At 47.3% G+C, this 25046-nt stretch overlaps 1 protein-coding gene across 1 annotated transcript in view; it reads right to left on the bottom strand.

The window, feature by feature from the left end:
- Positions 1–24046, bottom strand: part of LOC119165530 (uncharacterized) — a 70402-nt gene extending 46356 nt beyond the window's left edge. Inside the window, exon 1 of the mRNA XM_037417682.2 lies at positions 23889–24046. The gene's annotated coding sequence lies outside the window, so the exon portion shown is untranslated. The remainder of the gene's footprint in view (positions 1–23888) is intronic.
- Positions 24047–25046: the final 1000 nt, after the last annotated feature.

The following is a 25046-nucleotide window of genomic DNA, read 5'->3' as shown; positions in this document are numbered from 1 at the left end:
CCGAATAAGTAATTCTGTCAGGCCCTGGTGCGGACGACCGTCGGGACGTAGAAATCGCAGCGTCGAGTTCGTGCATTGTGAATGGCAAGTCGAGGCGATCGTCGCTGGATGGCGATGCGGCTAAATACGAAGGTGATATCGATGAGGAGGACATACCTACGAGTAAGTAGCAGTAATTTTCTGCAACCTCTACTTCAGGTCAACCTTGCTTTAGAGCCAAAGATCGGAAAGGGAACAACTGTTGAGTGGGCGTCTGAAGGCTTCGGACAGTTTGCCATATTCGAGACAGGGGTTTTCTGGGATCAAGAGAGCTACAAAATACCCTCCACCGTTGCCTATCGAGCTAAACGAGGTGTCGCAATACATGTCGTTGTGCTTGGAGTGCTGTAGATAGGTCAGCTGGTGATTTCGTCCTCCTGTATTTTCTCTCTGCCCGGCGACGAATTGCACGAAGGTATTCATATTGTGCGTCAAGTTGTGATCTTGGTAGCGACACATTCACAAGTTTCGTATGCGTTGTTAAGGCTGATGCAATTAGGCTTTCTATTTCAGATATAGGTTGAATGTTCCCGCACTGAGCATTTACAGAAGCTTGGAATCCTGACCAGTCTACGCTTTTCACAGGCCGGGGAGACGAACGATGGAAACATTTTAGCTGTATATATGTAGGGAGATGGTCACTTCTATGTGTTTCAACGTCTACAAACCAACAGGTGGTAGGCAAGAGACTTCTGCTCACAAAACATACGTCTAGACAGCTGCTGTACGATGCGCCACGGAGGTAAGTAGGTGAGCCATCGTTAATGGACATAAGGCCTTGATTGAGCACGAAATCGGCAATGTCCCTGCCGCGGTTGTTCATTGAGGCAGAACCCTTCATGGGATGATGTGCATTAAAATCCTCAACTAATACATGTGGTCCAGGGCAAGCTTGGAGAACAGACAAGAGATGGGGACAGTCTACGTGGCTTCTAGGAGGAATGTATCCACCAATGATTGATATTGAACGTCGCTTGTGCTTTATAGATAGGCAAATATAGTTGTTAGAAGCATGAGGAGCCACGGCATGTCTCACGTACGTTAAATCTTGACGTACGCATATAATTACTTTGCTCGCATTTCGATCATCACGTGACCACAAAGTGACGTATCCGGAAATACGAAACGACGACATCATATTCGGCTCACATATTACAACCAACGGAAATTTGTATTTAAACATCCGTTGTCGAAAGTCAGACAATCGGCTTCGTAAACCCCGTGCGTTGCACTGCATTATGGCAGAGGTGCGCACACGTTCATCGAAGAAATTCGCCATATTGTTTATGGAAGGGTCAGCAGTAGCGATTCCAGCACGTTGAGTATCTGCACTGCTGTTTTCGCTCCTGGTGTGTGTAGCTCGCTGAGAATCGCACGAATAGATTTTAATAGATGCTTCAGCATAGTTTGGCTCTTCTCAGTGTCTTGCCTAGCATTTTCCGCACTCTTTGAAGTTGCAGCCCATGATGTGGTCTTTTTTATTGCTCCAGTCGGTAGCGAAGGCCACTCAGTATTTGAAGCATCGGCGTGCAACGCGGGCGTTGGTCCACTTTTTGAAACCCTGGGACGTGGTGCATACAACATTGGTGTAGCGCCCTGATAATGCGTACGCATATGTTCATCTGTTGCTGATGGTGATGCATCACTCCTATGTCCACTATGCTTTCGCTGGTGCCTACGTTTTGGACGACGTCTGTGTCGGCGGAAGGACGTGACTGCCTCTCTGTGTCTCGAGTTGTCTCTGACCATCTTCCGCAGGACGCGAATTTCTTCTCTGATCTTCGGGCACTCCTTCGACGTTGCTTCATGTGCACCAGAGCAGTTTGGGCATTTCAACGGAACAGCAGTATCGCAGTTTTCCACCTTATGAGACCCGCCGCACTGCTGGCAAGTTATCTCACTTTTGCACACTGCGCTGACGTGTCCCAACTTGCAGCACTTGTGACACTGCAAAGGCCGTGGCACGTAAGGGCGCACGGGATGTCTCACGTATCCAACCTTCACGCTAAGGGGCAGAGTCTCAGAATCAAATACTAGTTTGATGCAGCGAGACTGCCCGAAGCGGCGTATGGTCACGATTTTGACTGTCGACGTCACAAGATTCTGCAGGTCAGCGACTGTGATGTCAGCGTCGACGTCATTTATCACGCCAGTCATTGTTCCTTTCCCGTGAGCGAAAAACGCGCGAACTGAAATACTTCCGAGCCGCGTGACGGCCTTCAGTTTGTCAAGAATTGTTTTGTTTGTCACATCAACTGACAATATGTTTTTCCTGCTATTTATGCGAATTTCATTCACTTGAGCAGGTGCAACTCACTCGAAATAATTAGTCAATGACTGCCTGTTTAATGAGTTCAGGTTGTCTGATGTAGACATGGGTACATACGAGATGGTGAAACATCGCTTGCCTTTGTCTAGCGCTGGTTGTGGCTCCGCCGTTGATGACGTCCTGCGAAGCTTCCTTTTCAACCGGTGGGTATGGAATGTCCTGAAGTCGGCTTCCGATTCCATCTCTTCCACTGATGAGCTCTCGGTAGAATCATCACAAGGAGCAGATGCGCCAACGCGGTCACCCACATTCGGTCCATCCTTATGCAAACGGCTAGGGCCCGCTGTTTCGTTGGATGGATGGTCCCCCATCCCGGGGGGTGACGTCTTTTGTTCCGCTTGTTCAGGTAGTCAGGAATTCTGACAGTTTAAGAAAAAACGATAGTTGTTCAAGGCAGAATTATTCCCGAACGCACTTCTTCTTCCTCGTCTTCTCCCTCACACAACAAGATTTCTACGACAACGTTTGAGTTCAAGTGCAGAGCGTTGAAAACATTATCATTGCTAGTACCGCCGACATTGAACGCGCAACCAACCTGAGAAGCATTGCTACCATCCAGTTAGGCGACATTTTTTTCAGTGAACCCCCACGTGAGACATCCCGACGATGTATGCAGAGGTGTCATCTACGGGCTTCTCCCAGGAACCAGCAGTGCCGAAATTGTAGCTGGCCTCAGAGTTGACTCACGATACACGATCCGCGTGCTTAATTGCTCGGTCAGTCTTCAACCACCGTCTTCACTTGCGATATCCCACACGTCCCGTATTACATCACCTACCAAAGTGAATACTACCGCTGCAAACCCTATTGAAAGTCTGTGCTGTTCTGTCGCAATTGCGGTGCCATTGGGCACCGACGAGACATCTGTCCCAGACCCAGAGAAGACTTCTGTTACAAGTGCGGACAAGACGCAGTCACCGCAGATCACGAATGTATTCCCAAGTGCAAAATATGCGAACAGCCTCATGAAACCGCCGGCAAAGAATGCAAGAAGAAGCTACGACCAAACCCACCACCTTACCAAGTTATACAACGAACACTCGAGAAGGCGAAATCCCGAGGGAATAGTTGTAGTTCCCGTGAAGAGAAGACTTCACCGAGCTTGACAAACCATCTCCCAGCCTTAGTGGCTTATTGCGCGACAAGCGCAGCCGAAGTAAGACTAGGTCTATTCTTTGATTGCGCTCCAGATGTCACACAAGATCCCACTCACTCTTTGCCCAGCGCCTCAGCCATGCTGTTGCAACTCGCGTAGATTCGACTTCACAGAACAACACGAACACTCCAGATTGCTCATGTACTGAATCCACTGAATTCAAGAATTTGGAAAAATTGGTTTTGAATCAGCAAAATGCTCTGCAAAGCCATCGTGACCAGCTCCGAAAACAAGGTGCAGTAGTCGATAGGCTCGTAAAACTATGCCAAGAACAAGACAAAATCAGGGAAAAGCAGAATTCAAGCATAGAGAGGCTCACTCGACTATTCGAAGAACAGCACCAAGCTAAACAACTAGCCACGGTACTCGCCACACCAGATATTGAAGCTGTCGTGGAGGGCAAAGTACTCTTCATTATAGAAACAAAAGTCGCCGCCCTTGTCGACTCGCAGCTCACGGCGACAGTAGAGCCACAACGCAATCACCAGTCGAGTCGATGCTCGAAGCACTCGTCCTGGCAAAGTTGGAGCCCATCTCCGCCCAAATTGGCGACACGTTCACGACGTTCAGCCGTAGGAAGGACACTCACACAGTCCGAATCAACGATCTCAAGTCGCAGCTAACCAACTTCGTGGTTCATGTCAAAAATAACTGCATTAGTCACGCGGAACTTGCAGACTGTCATGGCAGAAAAAACCACGCCCAAAGAGAGAAAAGGTTTGTCACTCCTTCTCTCCCGATGGCGAGCAGGTAAACCTACCAGATATTCATGAAGATGGCAGGCTCTAAAAATACGATTTCTACTCCGCAACGAACTTTTCGCATTTGGCAGTGGAACTGTCTATTATACAGACCCATGCTGGCTAATCTACAAGAATTTATAAAAGTTAATCAACCCGACCTCATCGCTCTACAACAGAACAATGCGAAAAAAGTGCGGCTCGCAGGACACAACACCGTTGCTCTGACACCAAGAACCGCCATTCTACTTAAGAAAACTGTTGTGGCCCAAGTACACAAGATAAAAGACACTACAGTTGAACACTCCATCGTGGAAGTCATATCGGAACGGAAATCGCAACAAAGCCTTAATGGCACTAACGTCTACAGCAGTCCGCGAGATCAGCTCAGGGACTGCGATTACTTCGTCCGCGAACTTAGAAAACGCACGAAAGGTCAGTTAGTGGTTGTAGGGGACTTTAATGCGCCCCACACAGCTTGGGGATATGCCATAACCACCAATAAAGGTGCGAGAGTCCACGAATCTGCTCAGCAGCACGGCCTCGCATTGTTGAATGATCCGCTCCAGCCCACGAGAGCGGGAAACAGCGTCTCGAGAGATACCACGCCCGACCTCACCTTTACACGAGATGTCAAGGAGGTGGGATGAACCTGTCTCCCCGATGCGCTTGGCAGCGATCACCACATAATTCAACTCGAAATCAAATATAACCAATGACCTACAAAAACAGGCACAGCAAGACTGACAGGTTGGAATGCCTTCAAAAACAAACTCGATGGTGACAACGCAATAGCGGACATAGACGCCTGGCTCACCAAGATTCTGGATACCGCCCAACGGTGCACCAAAGTAATGCTGCTTAACAAAGATAATCCCGCAGTAGATTCCCATCTTCTCCACATCTCGGAGGCCAGACGAGCCTTACTGAAGAGATGGAAGAGGCGAAAATTGAACAAGAAACTCAGGAAAAGAATTTCCTTATTGACAGAAGAGGCGCAACAGTATGCCGAACACCTAGCGCGACACAACTGGCGTGACTTCTGCGATAAGCTCTAGGGTACGCTCAGCACCAAGAAGACGTGGCACCTGCTGCGGACTCTCCTCCGTGACCAGTCCACCAAGATGCAGAAGTGGCAACGAGTACGTCAGTTAACACACAATTACGATGGCTCGCAGGAAGACCTGCTCCACGAACTATGCAACAAGCTGTGTGGCCCTGTCCGATCAGCGGCAATGCCACCACCACACAAAGAATTCGAAGGCATACCCCACTCCGACCTTGACAGGCCCTTCCCATCAGCAGAGCTTCAAGCAGGTCTTTCGAAGCTTACAAGAAACACGAGTAAAGGCAAAGACAGGATAGTCAACAAGCACCTCCGAGAGCTACCAAATCATGCTATGACTGCTCTTCTACAGTACTACAATGACTGCTGGGACAATGGAGAGCTTCCAGCCGCGTGGAAGCATTCTGAGTTCATCATGATACCTAAGCCCAACAAGTCCATAGCTGTTGACAACCTTAGATCCATTTCTCTTACTTCGTGCGTTGGCAAGCTGTTTGAGCATATGATTCATGACTGGCTCACGTTGCACCTTGAGGACAACGGGTACTTCCCAGACATTATGTGCGGCTTCCGCCAGCTGCTTTCTACGCAGCGTATTCTCTTACTCCTCAAGGAAGATCTAGTTGATCACTTGAGCGAGAATGGCAAATCGTCCCTTCTTGCCATTGATGTGAGAAGCGCCTTCGAGAATGTTAGCCACAAAGCAATCCTTCAAAATCTCGAAGATAATGGCGACGGTTCCAAGATTTATGGCTATGTTCGAAGCTTCCTCACCGGTAGTACGGCCAGGGCTTTTCCCCCGGCTTCTCGGAAAAATACAGAGCCTATGGCACGCCATCTACGCGGACGATATTACGCTTTGGACTCGAGGCAAGAGTACTGGAGAGCAAGAAAGCTGTCTTCAGGAAGCGGTCAATGTAATAGAGAACTACCTCAAAAGCTGCGACATCCATTGTGCACCTGAAAAATTGAAATTACTGGTACTCAAGGCCCGCACGCGAAGAAGACCTCCAACCTGCGAAGCGCCAGACCCATGCATCATCCTTCACGGGGTCTAAATACCGAAGGTCACCTCGCTTCGCGTGCTCGGCTTGCACCTGCACCACGACGCATCAGGGGCCTCCACGATTCCTTGACTTCAACTCACAGTCTTCCAGCTCACGCACCTCGTAAGGAAAGTCACAAACGGACACAGTGGCCTAAAAGAAAACGATACCTTGAGAGTTGTGTGGGCTCTTCTAACCAGCCGAATCACCTATGAAACCCCGTACCTCACCTTCAAGACATCTGAAGTCGACAAGCTGAATGTGCTCATCCGCAAAGCTACCAAGCTCGCCATAGGGCTACCTCCAATGGCGCCGACCACCAGACTCCTAAGAATGGGTATACGCAATACCTGGCAAGAGCTGGCAGAAGCCCAACAGACCAGCCAACTCGAGAGCCTTAAGCTTACGTCAACGGCCAGATCGGTTCTTGAGCGCTTGGGCTACAGCGAGAGCTACATCTGCGAGGCAGACCGCAAAGAGAAGATGCCGCCGTACAAACGAGAATCATTCAGCATCGCCCAAGTACCGCGTAACATGCATCCCGAGTACCATCGGGAAAGACGAATTGCTCGAGCCGACACCATTCGCAGAAGACACCAGCACGATCCAGACGCTCGCTACGTCGACGCGGCAAAATACCCTGGCAAAAATGCCTACGCTTTAACTATGGTCGACGCGGAAGGACAAGAGCTGGCAGCCGCCACCCTTCAGGTGTGGAGCTCTGAGTCTGCCGAGGAAGCAGCGATTGCCCTTGCCACTATGACTGGTAAGGACGCGGTCGTAGTTATCACAGATTCGCAATCCGATGTCCACAATTACACGCGAGGCCGAATTTCCGCCGATGCTCTCCAAATTCTGAGAAAGAGTCGAATTCCGCTTCCTTACACCTGCGTGGGATGGGTGCTGGGGCACGAGGGGCTCGAAGGAAATGAAGCGGCTCACGCTGCGGCCCGTGGTCACGTCAACCGGGCCTTCCTCAGAACCTCGCTTGACTCGCGGTTAGCCAGCGCTGCAAAAGTGGAGACCATACCACTCACATACAACGCCATCCTACAACACAATCGTCTAGCTCGCAGGGTGTACCCGCCACCTCACCCCAAGCTGACTAAAGAAGAGGCCACAGCATTTCGGAGACTTCAAGCTGACACCTATACACACGGCACCCTACTGCATAGAATCTACCCAACGCCATACGCCTACAACTGCCCGATATGCGACGTGCCAGACACACTGGCCCACCTACTACTCGAGTGCCCGTGGCGCCACGAAGATGCCAATACCAAGCTGGCAATGACTGCGCGTATCGAGCCCTTAGCCGAGGCGTGGTAGGCCAAGATTGCCGCACGTGATCTAGACGACCAACGAGGACTTGTCGACAGGGCCCGGGAGGCGATTGCGGCCAGAGGATTCCTAGAATAAGGGACACTCCCACCTAGGGTAACCCCGAGCTCACAAATTTGGGAACACTGTTTCGAAAAATAAAAAGTTTGTTTCATCATCAAACAATGCTCAATTGACTTCAGGAAGGCATCAGTTTTTTGGGGGTGAGGGGGGTGGCGGAAGCAGAGCGCTGCATCGCAACAACATTTCATTTGCTCAAAAAATCTGACACAATGACACTTTGTTCGTTTTCTTTGTTTATGTACATATTTATTTGCATGAGTTAATGCCAATGGAATAAAGGGTACAAACCCACACATATAATTATCTGCCTAAGCAAGTGATGAAAGACTCAGATATAAGCAGTAGAGAAAACAATGCCGTTTAAAGGATACCATGATATGCAAAAGATAGCGCTCACGATGATAAATAAATATAAAACTCTCTACACCTCCGCACCGCCTGTGGTTCGATAACAACGAATGCGATTAATGCAATCCGAAAGCATTTAACAGCTAATTACACTTTTCCATGGCCGTGATCACGTGAGGCACAATGTGAAGCTCGAGAAATAAACACTGCAGTAGACCAAGCGAAACGTGTATCTAACCTCATTAAGAAGCACGAACATGTAACCATGCAATATTTGCGGAAGGCTTCAGTGCAGCGTCCGGTTCAACCCACTGCTTAACACCGTGGCCACACGTTTCAGCTTTCGCAGGTTAACCATTTATAATGCTTCGGCAGCGATTTTTTTTTGCTTTTGTCGCTTGAAGTTCATACTGTGGAAAATTGGGCGGCATGGTCGTTCAACTATGGTGGGAATGATGGTAAATACACAGTTAGGATTGCATTGCGTTAGTCAGCGAACTGCCTATGGGTGTTCTCAGTTTAAACTTGGTTCTGCGCGCAGCATCTTCCCCCGCCCTACAGTTCCCACAGTTGCGTATATGTGTGTATCGGGGAGTGGCACAGGGAACGGAATCATCTTGAAAGCCGCGGAAACATGCTAGCTTTCCTGGTTTAGGCAGTGTTGCATATTTACGAATGGTATTTGGTAGTTTTGGCCGAGTGTCTGATATTTGCTAAGTGAACTGCATAGATTTCACTTTATTAACTTTATAATTACGTCTTTCCTATAGAAGCACTCAACATGGCTGCAAAACGACGACAAAGGTACATGAACACCCCTCAATGATCCGCTGAACCTCCCGGCGTTAAAAAGATCTCTTCTGCTCTGCACTAAATTGTCTTTAAAGCGGAGTGAGATATTTGTTGTGTATCAACCACTGCTTTGAGAATCATTCTGCGGATAAGCACACGTGCCTGCTATTGGTATAAAAAATTGTGTTTATTATTTACTGTTCGATACAGTATTCCTATTTTCTTGAATTGACTATGGATACTTTGAGTTTAAAATTCATGTTTATTTTCAACATTAAATATTGTTTCACTATTTGCTAGTGCCAAATCCCGAGAATTCCTAGCAGTTAAATTTGTCCAGGTTCTGGGTCAATATCGTGGTCACACAGAGTTCCTGCAATCAGCTTTATATTTGGAAAAATTAAACAAGTCTTTCATTGAGAATAAGTTCATGTCACTTTGTTTTATTCTCGGTGAACGAGCACCGCAAATGCCAAGAACAAAATCCACCCGAATCGGATACGAAGCTTGTACTTTCCATCAATTCCATTGTGGTTAGAGAGTCTGGTGTCTACCCTGTTGGTACACAGCTTAGAATGACATGATTATCATGTTCGCCACAATCACATACCTTCGTCATCCACTGAAGTCACGTAATACCAAATTTGGCATATGTGAAGCTAGTGAAACTGCTGCGAGCGCATCATGAATGTGGCATATAGTCATTTTGTTACACGACACGCATGTCGTGATTATGTGTCATTTACCTATTTACGGATGTGTCATTTACCTATGGCGTCCATTCACGTCGCGTAATACCGAGTTTGGTACATGTGAAGCTAGCGAAACGGCCGTGAGCGCATTAAGAGCATAGCATGCAGTCATGTTGTTAAATGACAAGCATCTCTTGTTTGTCATGTTTGCACCAGTATCATGCCTTCATCATCGATTCACGCCCCGTAAAACCAAACTTGGTATAAGTGAAGCTAGCGAAATGGCCGCGAGCACATCATGAGCGTGGCGTGTGACATGCGGTGTGAGCGTGGCGGTGAGATTCGGGTCATGTTGTCACATGACCCGCATCTCATGACTATCATGTTTGCACCAGTCACATACCTTTATCATCCATTTCCGTACCGTAATACCAAATTCAGTACATGTGACGCTAGCTAGACGGCCAAGAGCGCATCATGAGCTTGGCATGTAGTCATGTTGTTACATGACACGCATATCATGATTTTCATGTAAGGATCTGTCGCTTGTGTTCGCCATGTGATAATGTTTTACCATACCAGTTTTGCATTGGCCATGTGAACGAAAATACTGCAAGAGCTGCAGAACCATGAAATGTAAATCCTGACATTCACGACATCCATTTTATGCTTTTCATGTTATGACTAGTAAAATGTATTCCTTATGCAGTCACGTTATGCCATACCAAGTTTGGTATCGATACCATAATCGAAACGGCCAGGAGAGCTAAAAGTCGTAGGAGGCTAAATAGATAGATAGATAGATAGATAGATAGATAGATAGATAGATAGATAGATAGATAGATAGATAGATAGATAGATAGATAGATAGATAGATAGATAGATAGATAGATAGATAGATAGATAGATAGATAGATAGATAGATAGATAGATTGATTGATAGATAGATAGATAGATAGATAGATAGATAGATAGATAGATAGATAGATAGATAGATAGATAGATAGATAGATAGATAGATAGATAGATAGATAGATAGATAGATAGATAGATAGATAGATAGATAGATAGATAGATAGATAGATAGATAGATAGATAGATAGATAGATACACTGAAAGTCGCCGAAGTTCGCTAAAAAATGCTTCGTATTTAAATAAAGACTCCCACAAAGCTGAAAGCGTTTCTTACCAGCACAGATTACCGTAAGTATGTCAGCTACACAAAGTGGAATATTGGGCCAGTTGGTGAATATGATCTAAGAGTACTACGCGGTAGAAAACACGGACGGGAAAAAGACAAGCGCAGACTATGAACTCAAGGTTTATTCATCCCACAATATATATATATATATATCTATATATATATATATATATATATATATATATATATATATATATATATATATATATATATATATATATATATATATATATATATATATATATATATATATATATATATTGCAACGAGCAAGGTTGCGTAAGAACACAAGTTATTATTCGAGAAACATCTGGTACAGGCAGGAACCTGCGCAGAAAGGAGCCAACCCGGTGACCTAGGGAAATGACACGACAAAGGGGTCATAGCACGGTTTGAGGCGTGATACGTGTACTGTTTCACGCCTACGGCAGCATTGGTCCGAAGGTGGATCAATGGGCTCAACTTCAAACTTGACAGGAGAAGTTTGTCGCACCACACGGTAGGGGCCTTGGTATTTCGACGAAAGCTTCGGGGAAAGACCGGGAGGGGTAGACGGGACCCAGAGCCAAACCAGCATTCCTGGGTTATAGTGTACACTAGACGCAGAGGAATCGTGGTCAGTTTTCTGGCGCCATTGGTCTTGTGCGGTAAATGAGCGAGCGAGTTGACGACACTCTTAGGCATAAGCAGCTGCTTCGGAAACAGGCGTCGCTTCAGAAACATCAGGCCTGTAAGGTAGAATGGTGTCCATGGAGCATGATGGCTCACGTCCGTACAGGAGGAAAAAAGGAGAAAAACCAGTGGTTGTTTGTGGCGCAGAATTGTACGCGTACGTGACAAAAGGGAGCAATTAGTGTGGTCCCAATTAGTGTAGTTTTGGTCCCAATTAGTGTGGTCGTCAGAGGCGTACATGGCTAGCATACCTCCAAGGGTACGGTTAAAGCGTTCCATCATGACAGTGGTTTGAGGATGGTATGCCGAGGTTTTCCGATGGATAGTGCGACATGCCTTGAGCAGCTCGTCGACGGCGTTCGAGAGAAACACGCGTTCACGGTCACTCAGTAATTCACGAGGTGCACCGTGTCGCAAAATGAGATGGTGAAGAAGAAAGGACGCAACGTCTTTCGCAGTGGTAGCAGGCAGCGCAGATGTTTCAGCGTAGCGTGTCAAATGATCGACGGCGACGATAATCCACCGGTTGCCTCGAGGAGTGTTGGGTAGAGGACCATAAATATCAATTCCGACGCGGTCGAATGGTCTCGGTGGGCAGGTTAAGGGTTGCAATGGACCAGCAGTGCTGTGGGAAGGCGTCTGGCGTCGTTGACACGTGGTGCATGATCGAACGTACTGGTGAACGTGCCGATACATGTCGCGCCAGTAGTATCTTAGACAAAGGCGAGAGTAAGTCTTAAATACTCCAGTGTGGCCACACTGAGGGTCATCGTGAAAGGCAGCGCAGATGTCCGAACGTAAATGACGAGGGATGACAAGGAGCCACCTACGGCCGTCCGTCACGTAATTGCGGCGATACATCAAGCTTTCACGGACAGCAAAGTGTCTTGCTTGACGAGAGAGGGAGCGTGAAGTCGTTTCTGACAAACTGTGAGCGAGGACGTCGAGCAAAGAATTGATCCAAGGATCCTTGCGCTGTTCGGATGGCACGTCAGTGATGCTCAACGATGACGAATCACAAATGGCAGTTGATAAGCAGGCAAGGCTAGGAGGCAGTGGAGAACAGGAGAGTGCATAGGCGTCTGAATGTCTGCGTCTTGAGCGATAAGCAACACGGATATCGTATTCCTGAAGGCGTAAAGCCCAACAAGCGAGGTGGCCAGTAGGATCTTTCATGGACGCCAACCAGCATAAGGCATGGTGATCTGTGAAAACATCAAACTGGCGTCCGTAAAGGTAAGTGCAAAATTTTCCTATAGCCCAAATGATAGCCAAGCCCTCCTTTTCCGTGACGGAATAGTTAGACTCTGCCTTCGTTAGGGTACGGCTGGCATAGGTGACAACGTACTCGTCGCAGCCATCCTTGCGTTGAGCGAGAATGGCACCGAGGCCGACACCACTTGCATCCGTGTGAATTTCAGTGGATGCATTGGGATCGAAGTGGCGGAGAACTGGCGGAGACGTGAGTAGCCGGCGCAGCGCCGTGAATGCGTCATCGCAGTGGGTATTCCAGCCAGAGAGGTCCGCGCAACGGGAGAGAAGCTGAGTCAGGGGGGCAATTATTGAGGCAAAATTGCGAATGAAACGCCGAAAATAGGAACACAAGCCTACGAAACTACGAAGCTCCTTTAGGGTAGTAGGCTTGGGGTACTCGGCAACGGCATGCAGTTTGGCAGGGTCTGGCGATATTCCTTATTTTGAAACGGCGTGGCCGAGCATTGCGAGTTTGCGAGCGCCAAAACGATATTTCTTGAAGTTTAGTTGCAACCCGGCTGCCGTAAGGCACTGTAGAACTTGTTCCAGACGGGAAAGATGCGTTTCGAAATTCGCCGAGAATACAACTATGTCCTCTAAATAGCAAAGACAGATGTGCTATTTAAGTCCCCTGAGGACACTGTCCATCATTCTTTCAAAAGTCGCAGGCACATTGCAAAGACCGAAGGGCATTACATTAAATTCATATAAGCCGTCAGGGGTCAAAAACGCCGTTTTTGGACGGTCTGGTTCAGCCATTGGCACTTGCCAATATCCTGAGCGCAGATCCAGTGAAGAGAAAAACTCCGCACTTTGAAGGCAATCCAAGGCGTCATCAATGCGTGGCAGGGGATAAACATCCTTGCGTGTGATCTTGTTGAGTCGACGATAATCCGCGAAAAACCTGATGGAGCCATCCTTTTTTCACATAAGGACCACTGGCGAAGCCCAAGGACTGTGTGAGTGCTGAATAATACCACTTTGCAGCATATCGTCAACGTGTTGAGTGATGACGTCACGCTCAGCCTGCGAGACGCGGAAGGGGCGCTGACGAAGTGGAGTATGACGACTGGTGTCGATATGGTGAGCGACAACTGACGTGCGTCCCAAGGGAGGTTGTCCGTGGTCGAAGGAGGCGCGGAAATGGTCAAGTAGTTGAATGAGCTGATTGCGCTGGTCTTGCGTAAGGCCGGTGTCTACGTTGTGCAACAGAACGTCTTCGTCAGGTAGTGAGGGCGCCGTGGCAGTTGTGAGAGCATCCACGGACATCGGCGTCATATCAGAACGGGCATCGAAAGGAAAGATGTCGTCATAAGTGTCAAGACTCCCAATACATTCGCCATGCAATAAGGTAGCGGGAGAAGGGAACGGATTGCACACGTACACGGCACTGGAGCCATCGGCGAGTGTTATGACGGCAAACGGGACGACAAGGTTCCGGCGACGAGCGCATTCTCGTGACGGTATAAAGAGGGCAGTTGAATCGGAAACGAAGTTGCATAAAAGAGATACCGCGGCGACCGAAAAAGCGGAAATGACGAAGTCAGCGGCGACGATCACCTATTTGGGTGAGCGAGGGAGATCTATAAATGTCGTGCTGAATGGAAACAAAACGAGTTGAGCACGAGCGCAGTCCACAACCGCAAGATTAGCGGAAAGTTCTATCCCAGGATGATTTCATGAGACGCATGCGGAAGGACGACAAATTCAACGATGTAAAGCACTCCTTGAATCACAACACGAGCCGTGCATGTGGCAGAAGGTTGGACGTCTTGCGAACTCGCTGTGCGTAAAGAAATGTCAACCAGTGGAGTCGTCACTTTGTTCAATTTGCGGCATAACACTTCACTGATTATACGAATAGCGGCACCTGTGTCGATAAGAGCAGTTGTAACGAAACCGTTCACAAACACGGCAAGCCCATTAGGGGGCGAAAGATGCGGCCTTGGAAATTTCGTCGGTGGCGCAGCTCTTGCCTCAGGAACTGCGACTGTTAGTTTTCCTCCTGGGCGTGGTTGGAACGGCGAAGCATGGGGGAAGGAGACCGAAGACGGGGTGAAGGAGATCGACGTCGACTGAAGTCTGGTCGACGTGAGCGGGGGTCATGTGCATCAGGTGTCACATGCGATTCTGATTGCCGAGGTATGTAGCCGGAATGCTGAACATCATTAAAATAGAGTCCACGGCGACGACAGTAGCGTGCGACATGTCCTGGAATACCGCAGTTGTAGCAAACGGGCCGGTTATCAGGAGTACGCCATGAGTTTACAGATCCTCGAGGTGGTGGAAAGGGCTGATTTACCGGATAAACCGAAACCGGTGACCTGTAGTAGTTGGTGGCTGGACTGTATGAAGGGAGTGGTGGTTGGACAGGAGGTCAGCGGACGGCTTCTGCGTAAGTCAGCGGTGCAGCAACTGATATTGGGGACGCGGACGAAGAGAGAGCCTCGGCAACTTGCGTCTGAATAGCACGGCGAAGTGAGTGGTCCAGTGTTGTGGGGGTCTCGTTGATGGTGGCGACAATAGAGAGCTGTCGAGGAACTTCCTCCCGGATGTACTGTTGAATTTGAGGCATTAACACGCTGTAGTCGGGGTCACTGCTTTTGCACTCCAAAGCCGAAATATCAGCTGTTTGCGCATTAGTGCGACGTGTGGAAATTCGTTGCTTGCGCAGCTCATCGAAACTTTGACATAGCTGAATCACGGTCGGGACGGTCTGTGGGTCTTTGGCCACAAGCATATGAAAAGCGTCGTCATCAATGCCTTTCATTATATTCTTTATTTTGTCAGCCTCCGTCATCCTCGCATCAACTCGCCTACAGAGGCTGATCACATCCTCAATGTAGCTCGTGAAGCTCTCACCATTCCGCTGAAATCGTCTCCGCAGGCCCAGTTCAGCACGAAGCTTGCGCATGGCTGGACGACCGAAAAACGATGTGACGACCTTTTTGAAAACCGACCAGGTGGGGATATCGAATTGGTGGTTGGTGAACCACAGGTTGGCCAAACCCGTGAAGTACAAGATGACGTGAGTCAGCTTCGCAGGGTCATCCCCCTTGTTAATCGCACTGGCACGCTCGTACTCTGCCAGCCAGTCCTCGACATCTTGATCTTCAGTGCCGTTGTATACTGGTGGGTCACGCAGACGAAGTACACCAGGGCACATGACAGGCGGCAGCGTGGAAGAGGCTTGTGGGGGATCGACGCGCTCGGTCATCGCGGACTGAGATGGTAGCTTACGGCTGCGGAGCTCCAGGACGTTACCCAGAACGTTTCCACCAAATGCAACGAGCAAGGTTGCTTAAGAACACAGGTTATTATTCGAGAAACGTTAGCCGCAACAAGCTGGTACAGGCAAGAACCTGGCAAGCATGAGCCTCACACGAACGTCAACGTCTTCTTTCACGCTGGCACAGAGCTGGCGCCACTATGCTTCAATACAAGATATATATATATATATATATATATATATATATATATATATATATATATATATATATATATATCAACTACGAAAGAAGAGAACAAAGACAGACAGGAAGGAAAGTAACATTTGAAAAAAAAACGTCAGACTTCAGATACGCGAAGTCAGATGAATCACATGCATGCTCCATTTGCCAGAAATTGAAGCACCTTATCTAGGAGGGCAACCGCTGGTTAGCTCACGCAGTTGCCACGTTCTTGGGTCATTCTCTCTGCTTCAAAAATCATGCGCGTGTGTTAATCTTTGTGCCTGTACAATACAACTGTATTTTTAAACAGCACATGACAACTACACGTGGTGACATGCTGAGCTAAGAAGCCCTCGTTGCCGTTGCGAACATTGCGTGCATGTTCACGCAGGTGCTCGTTGAGCCACCTCCCAGTCTGCCCAATGTAGCACCCACCACATGATAGCGGAATTCTGTATACTACATTCGTGAAACAATGGACAAACAGGTATTCTTGCCTAATATTTGCACCTGTCAGTTTGGGGAGCTGGGAAAGTTATTGCGGGGGCTCTAAAAACAACCTGCGGGCCTGTAGGCGTTGGCCGACATTTTTTATCTGGTGTGATAACTGGCGCATGTAAGGGATCACCGCGACATCACAGCACTCTCTCCACTAGTGGACTTTTTCTTCTTTTTTACATTTTCTGCCACAGAAACGAGAAGCGAATCCAGATAGCCAGCTTCTTTTAGACGATCCACTTGATTCTGGAAGCTTGTATTCATCATATGAGAGCTGAATCTGTCTAGAGCGTTAGTGAAGCAAGAGTGCACTATGCCTCTCTTGACCAACTTGCTGCGTGTCGATTTAAAAGGCAAAGGCGGGTTTTTAGCCATAGGCTCATACATCCAGCATGCGCGGTTTGCGCTATACTTGAGCTTCAAGTCTAAGAAGCGAATGGAAGTATTTCTTGGCACTTCGTGTGTCAGGACAAGTGGACTTAAGTACTCACTAAAAGCAGCTAATACAATTATTGAAACCTCACTTATGCTGGCTGAGTCATACTTGAAAACTACGAGGCAGTCATCGACGAACCTGAATATCCTTACAACATGGTCACAGTGCAGCCCTTCTTTCAAGTCTCTGTTGAACTTAGCTAACAACAGATCGCTCAGAATCGGAGCAATCGAAGACCCTATGGACACACCTGTGTTTTCATGCACATCACCATTCCATTCTACCTAGATTGAGGTCAAATAGGTAGCTAGCAGATCAAGAAAACCGCTGACACTAACTCCAGTTGCGTTTTGGAAAGTTATGTGACCCGGCTGATCGATACATTCTTCTACACACGAGTACAAAGCATCACGAGGAAGAGAATAATGCAAGTCTTTGATGTCTATAGAAAATGCACCTAAATTTTGGTGGAAGTACTCTTTGAAAAAGTTCTGTCACCTAGAACGAGGTTTTGATCATGAAGGAGACTCGTTCCCGGTCACGGAATCACAGTGCCAGAGTGGTTTGCGCTGAGAATTACTGATAGTAAAACATGGTGATAGATAACATGAGAAGAGAATTTGGCAATATGGGGAGAATGTGGCTCCTAGCCACATTCAACCAATTTTTTGTGGCACATGTATGATCCCGCTTGCTCAGCCCTAACAGCTTCTGATCCACATGTAGGAGCGCAAATCCGGCCAAGCTTGTTCTCAAAGAAACCCGTGGCAACCGAACCTTGAGCCCACCTTTTCAAAGCCGTGGGATATGCCATGAAGGTCATCATCATCATCCTCATCATCATCATCATCATCAGCCTGACTACCTCCACTGCAGGACAAAGGCCTCTCCCATGTTCCGCCAGTTAACCCGGTCCTGTGCTTGCTGCTGCCAATTTATACCCGCAAACTTCTTAATCTCATCTGCCCACCTAACCTTCTGTCTCCCCCTAACCCGCTTCCCTTCTCTGGGAATCCAGTCAGTTACCCTTAATGACCAGCGGTTATCCTGTCTACGCGCTACATGCCCTGCCCATGTCCATTTCTTCATCTTGATTTCAGCTATGATATCCTTAACCCCCGCTTGTTCACTAATCCACTCTGCTCTCTTCTTGTCTCTTAAGGTTACACCTACCATTTTTCTTTCCATTGCTCGCTGCGTCGTCCTCAATTTAAGCTGAACCCTCTTTGTAAGTCTCCAGGTTTCTGCTCCGTAGCTAAGTACCGGCAAGATACAGCTGTTATATACCTTTCTCTTGAGGGATAGTGGCAATCTACCTGTCATAATTTGAGAGTGCTTGCCGAATGTGCTCCACCCCATTCTTATTCTTCTAGTTACTTCAATCTCGTGGTTCGACTCTGCGGTTATTACCTGCCCTAAGTAGACATAGTCTTCTACAACTTCAATTGCACTATTACCTATCTCGAAGCGCTGCTCCTTGCCGAGGTTGTTGTACATTACTTTCGTTTTCTGCAGATTAATTTTAAGACCCACCTTTCTGCTCTCCTTGTCTAACTCCGTAATCATGAGTTGCAATTCGTCCCCCGAGTTAGTCAGCAATGCAATGTCATCGGCGAAGCGCAGGCTACTAAGGTATTCTCCATTGACTCTTATCCCTAACTGCTTCCATTCTAGGCTTCTGAAAACCTCCTGTAAGCACGCGGTAAATAGCGTTGGGGAAATTATGTCCCCCTGCCTTACACCCTTCTTGATTGGTATTCTGTTGCTTTCTTTATGAAGCACTATGGTAGCAGTTGATCCCCTGTAGATTTCTTCCAGAATGTTTATATATACTTCATCTACGCCCTGATTCCGCTGTGTCTGCATGACGGCTGATATTTCTACTGAATCAAACGCCTTCTCGTAATTTATGAAGGCTAAGTATAGTGGTTGGTTATACTCTGAGCATTTCTGTATTACCTGATTGATAGTATGAATGTGGTCAATTGTTAAGTAGCCTGTTCAAAATCCTGCTTGTTCCTTTGGTTGATTGAATTCTAATGTTTTCTTTGCTCTGTTAGCAATTACCTTTGTAAATAGCTTGTATACTACAGAGAGCAAGCTGATCGGCCTGTAATTCTTCAAGTCCTTGTCATCTCCTTTCTTATGTATTAAAATGATGTTAGTGTTCTTCCAAAACTCTGGTACTCTTCCCGTCAGGAGACTCCTCTTAAACAGGGTGGCTAGTTTTTCTAACACAATCTGTCCTCCATCTTTCAGCAGATCTGATGTTACCTGATCCTCACCAGCAGCTTTGCCTCTTTGCACGCTCTCCAAAGCTTTTCTGACTTCTTCTATCAATACTGGTGGGTTTTCATCTGGGTTACTGCTAGTTCTAATAGCATTAAGGTCGTGGTTGTCTCGGCTACTGTACAGTTCTCTGTAAAACTCCTCCGCTATTTTAACTATCCTATCCATATTGGTAGTTATTTTGCCTTCTTTGTCCCTTAGTGCATACATCCGACCTTTGCCTATCCCAAGTTTCCTCTTCACTGCTTTGACGCTTCCTCCGTATTTCAGAGCGTGTTCAATTCTCTCCTTGTTATACCTTCTTACATCGCATACCTTACGTCTATTAATCAACTTCGAAAGCTCTGCCAGTTCTATTTTGTCTGTTGTACTTAAAACTTTCATGATTTGACGCTTCTTAATTAGGTTCTTCATTTCCTGGGAAAGCTTGCAGTGTCCTGCCTAGCTACCCTGCCTCCAACTTCCACCGCACACTCCGTAATAATACTGGTCAGATTATCATTCATTGTATCTACGCTAAGGTTGGTTTCCTCACTAAGAGCCGAGTACCTGTTCTGCAGCGACACTCTGAATTCCTGTACTTTCCCTCTCAGTGCTAGCTCATTGATTGGTTTCTTGCGTATCAGTTTCTGTCGTTCCTTCTTCAAGTCTAGGCGAATTCGAGACCGTACCATTTTATGGTCACTGCATCGTACCTTGCCAACCACTTCCACATCTTGCATGATTCCTGGGTGTGCACTCATTATAAAGTCTATTTCGTTCTTATTTTCGCCATTAGGGCTCCTCCATGTCCACTTGCGGTTTTCTTGTTTTAGGTAGAAGGTATTCAAAATCCATAAATTATTGCGTTCTGCGAATTCTACTAGTAGCTCTCCTCTGGCGTTTCTAGTACCGATGCCATAATCTCCTACTGCCTGGTCTCCAGCATGCTGCTTCCCTACCTTTGCATTAAAGTCGCCCATCACTATAGTATACTGTGTTTTTGCCTTACTCATTGCCGATTCCACGTCTTCATAGAAGCTTTCAACTGAAGTGTCATCGTGGCTGGATGCAGGTCCGTAAGGCTGTACTACCTTCATCTTGTATCCTTTATTCAGTTTAATTACAATACCTACCATTCTTTCATTAATGATATAGTATTCCTCTATGTTGCCAGCTATGTTTCTGTGAATTAGGAACCCCACTCCCAGTTCTCTTCTGTCTGCCAAGCCCCGATAGCAACGAACGTGCCCATTCTGTAGCACCGTATAGACCTCATCTGTCCTCCTAACCTCACTGAGCCCTAATATATCCCAGTTAACACCCTCTAGCTCCTCGAATAGTACAGCTAGACTTCCCTCACTAGATAAGGTTCTAGCGTTAAACGTTGCCAAGTTTAGATTCCAATGGCGGCCTGTCCGTATCCAGAGATTCTTAGCACCCTCTGCTGCGTTGCAGATCTGACCACTGCCGTGGTCCGTTGCTTCTCAGCTGCTGGGGACTGAGGGCCGTGAGTTATTTGACGTAAGCATGTAGGAGGTAGTGGCCAGATACTGCACCAGGGTGGCCAATCCTTCTCTGGTGAGGGAGTGCGTTCTTTAACGTGCACCCAAATTTGAGCACGCGGGCCTACAACATTTCCGCCTCCATCAGAAATGCAGCCGGCGCAGCCGAGATTCGATCCCACGACCTGGGGGTCAGCAGCCGAGTACCTTAGCTACTACACCACCGCGGTGGGGCTCAACGCAAACGTTCTTCATCGAGTTGGGCGGCAAGACAACATCCTCAATGACGGTGATAGATCTTTGACAGCGCCTGGGATTGTCAGTAAGTGCCGATAGCATAATCTCGCCAGCACCGCTATCTACAGTAGCACCGCACTCGCGTAGAAAATCGATCCCCAAGATGATGTCATGGGTGGAGCTGGTCAGAACAGCGAACTCAGCCTCGAACACCTTGTCGCCCAAAGTGACACTAACAACACACACACAGATCGGGCACAGCGTCTCCCTGCTCACTGCACGAAATGTTGCACTACTGTCCCAGCGAAACATCACTTTATGTCCTAGCCGCAAATTGAAGTTCAGACTCATCACTGAAACAGTTGCTCCAGTATCTATCAAAACCATCGTAGAAAGTCCATCAATAAGCTTGGGGACCTAATTTTGCATCATAAAAATGGGTGGAAGTATACGTGGATGTAATGAAAAATGTTCGGCGACCTCACCTCCATTGGCTGCACCAAATAGTTTCCCGGGGCCGGGTAGGTGACACATCGACAAGGACATGGTGAACGGAACCGGCGTGTTGTGGGGGGCATGAAGCTTTGAACGGAGTAAGGCGAGTCATTGCGGAAATTCCGGTGGAAATAGCGTCCCACATGTGTGTCACTGTGAGCGGTTTGCTGGAAGCTGTCTGAATTCAGGAACAGCGCAACCTACAAGTAGTTACTTCGTAACTACGGAAGCGAAAAAAACAAGGACAGAAAAAAGCGCTGACTTTCAACAAAGATTTAATATCGGAGTGATGTACATGTATAGGCGAAAATTGAGAAAAATGGGCATGCGTAGAAGGGTGCAGGAACAAACTGCGATACACTATCAGGAAAACTCTTGATGCGGGATGCGTAAGCTGTCCCCAACTTACGCATCCCGCATCGAGTGCATACCACCGTGCCAGCGGTTTTGTCGAGAAGAAGCTGATAGTCCCTCGTAGTAGCGCTGCTGGGGGCGATGCCTCTGACCACAGAATCGAGCCACATGTCCACGGAAACCGCAGTTATAGCACACAGGCGCCTCACGCACGTCGCCAAACATTCCACGAGGCGCCATGTCCCCATGATCGTCGCATGAAGACACCATTGTAGGTGGTTGGCAGGAGGCGTTCTGGAAACAGCGGCGATGATGTAGGTTGTCGGTTCGAGGCTGTGGTGCTCTTGATTGGGGCACATCACATAACGTGGCATCAACGGCAGCACACATTGCGTTGTATGGCGGGGAGGCGTTGCTGGCATGTGCCCTCGACGGGTTCACAACATCCCGTCGCCCAAGTTCTTCGCGTACAATTTGCCTGATCATTGAGGCAAGATCATAGGATGATGTTGGAGGGACGTGGAAACTTGCCACAGTAGTGACGTTGGATCGTCTATCAAATTTGGGAGTGACGCGCCTAGCCTTCATTGTCTCAAACGTGCAGCAGTGTTGGATTACGTCCGCTACAGACGGCAAGGTGGCCATGAAGGTACGGGGTGCTTAAAAAAAGAGTCATGTATTTGCTTGACGCTGCGAGGGGCGTATCTGATAAACAAGGCCCCCAGAAAATATTATAGACAAATATAAAGATTATGCACTTTTTGTGGGCCCCTCGCAGGTCGGTATGTTGAAATTGTCCAGAGAAAGGAGGTCCGGGCTGAAGTTTAACAGATCGTTTGTTGGCTGGATGTACGTTCCCCGCAGCGTCAAGCTTGTTGACTCCCGTTTGGGTTTCTCCAAAATAATAAAGGATGGTGTTGCAATGCTCTACCCGAAGGCGTCACTCAAGATGTCACGCCCGTGTCACATGGACGTCAGTTTCGCTAGACAAGTGCAGTGAATCAAGCAATCATGGTTGCCTGAACTCCATCTAGCCCCCCTAGCCGAGGGTACTTCACAGCGGGTTAAGATATAAGTGAGGGGCAAAATCAGGTAAAAAAACAAATACTTGACTCCTTTTTTAAGCGTCTCATACCTTCACACCATATCCAATCGGATAAAAGGGGTGGGCTCAGCTTTCGGTTGTGAAAGGTTTTTCCGCTCAGATCAAGCTCGGCTGGATATGCGCTGTTGTAGATAAGAAGCTGTCAGGGCCGAGCAAGCGGGAACATAGGTGTGCTAAAAAGCTCCACGAAAGCTGGTTTAATGAGGCACGTGGGCGATGTTACTGTAAGAAAAGTGCTATACGTTGGACAGACGGGCCGTTGTTTCAATGATATATTATAAGGCCACAATACTTTTTTTGGGGGGAACACCTTGTTCAGACTTGTTCTACACCGTGTAGAGTGCGGCTGCCTAGCGGTGCGGTCAAGTGCTAGCGTTCTTTCATTATTAAAACGGAAAGTTGCGCGTGGAATTGAAGAAACGTTTTGTATTGGCAGATCTGGTGAAACATCCGTAGAGAGGCCATCTTTCACGCTGCATCCCATTGGAATAGATTCCTTGAGCACCAGCCACTCAATCTAATCGAGTTTGTTAACATTTGTATGATAAGACTATTTGCGCCAATTATATGTGAATGTCCTTCGATGAAACTCGGTTGATAAATTGCGCTCTCTTTGTGAGGTTCTTTTTGCGACCCTGTTTTTTTTTTCGCCAAGGTCTACTAATATGTACCTATGGCGGAGTTCATAACAAGCCACTGTTGTAGCAGTGGAGGAAACTCGTCAGCCGACACGGCCTAGTCACAGCATACATTGAGACAGAGAAAAAACACTGGTGATGAAAGTATTGTTGGGGCTTACGTGAAGTCGGAAATCCCCGAGACAGACGGCGTGGTTAGGAGAAAAAAGCAATCAGCAGCTGCGAACGCCAAGACAAAATCTGCAATAATGGCGATGTCGAACAGGTCCTCCCTTCATGTACCCTCTGCCTTAGACTGAGGCTGACCCGACCAGCATCTATACCGTCAACTAGTTGCAGTGAGAACTGGACATTCCTATTGTTATCGATTGCTTATCAGGTGGATTGTTTACACTTTTAAAGCACCCGTCTTTATCTTTCGCCGCTGGCCGTTGTGGTCTCCATATATGGTCTGCAGTGGTTTCGCTAACCTTGCGCAAAACGCAAATGTCACAGTTGTGCAAGAGCTATACTTACACTTAGCAACAAGCACCACTTCAAACACATGTGTGTTTATCGTATCTTTTGGAGATAACAAATAGAAAAGAAAAAGCGCTACCACGTTAGGGAAAGGCATGCAGCCGTCATCAAACTTAACACGCACGCTCTGCAGCGTGTGCTGAAACAGTTTCATTGACGCTAGTGCTACGTACTTTTGGATTGTGTTGCTGACATGTTACCCATGAATGCCGACATTCAATCGAAGCATGTCGAGGTATTATTTGGGCAACAACGCCCAGCGCTTTGCAGCCGGTTTCAATCAAAGAAGTCTAGGTAATGTTTCAGAGCATTGTTGTTAAGTTTGCTGATGACTGTGCGTCGTGTGCTTATTGGTATCCTCATATGTGACCGAACGAATGGAACGGGCAGTTTCGAAATATGGCTTGATCGTGTTTCTCCCGAAAAAATACAGAGACATTTCTGAAAAGACCTCCGAAAGTCAAAAAGCTTCATACAGCAAAAAAGTTATTATTATTATTATTATTATTATTATTATTATTATTATTATTATTATTATTATTATTATTATTATTATTATTATTATTATTATTATTATTTTATCTTGAGATATGTGGACCGAACCTATACGTATAATTTTGAAGCATGCCGAGGAGGAGGACATCAGAAATTTTGACTATCTGGTGTTCTTTCACGTACGCTGACATCCCACAGCCTGGCGCTAAGCCTCCATGAGCACTTTATGCAGTTTTAAATGAAATCGTGTGGTGCTATAACTTGACGTAGGATCATAGTACAGCAAATGCTCGTAAATTCACACC

Source organism: Rhipicephalus microplus, chromosome 9 (genome assembly GCF_043290135.1).
Source record: "Rhipicephalus microplus isolate Deutch F79 chromosome 9, USDA_Rmic, whole genome shotgun sequence".
NCBI classification, from domain to species: Eukaryota; Metazoa; Arthropoda; class Arachnida; order Ixodida; family Ixodidae; genus Rhipicephalus; species Rhipicephalus microplus.
This window is presented reverse-complemented; position numbering and strand designations above follow the sequence as displayed.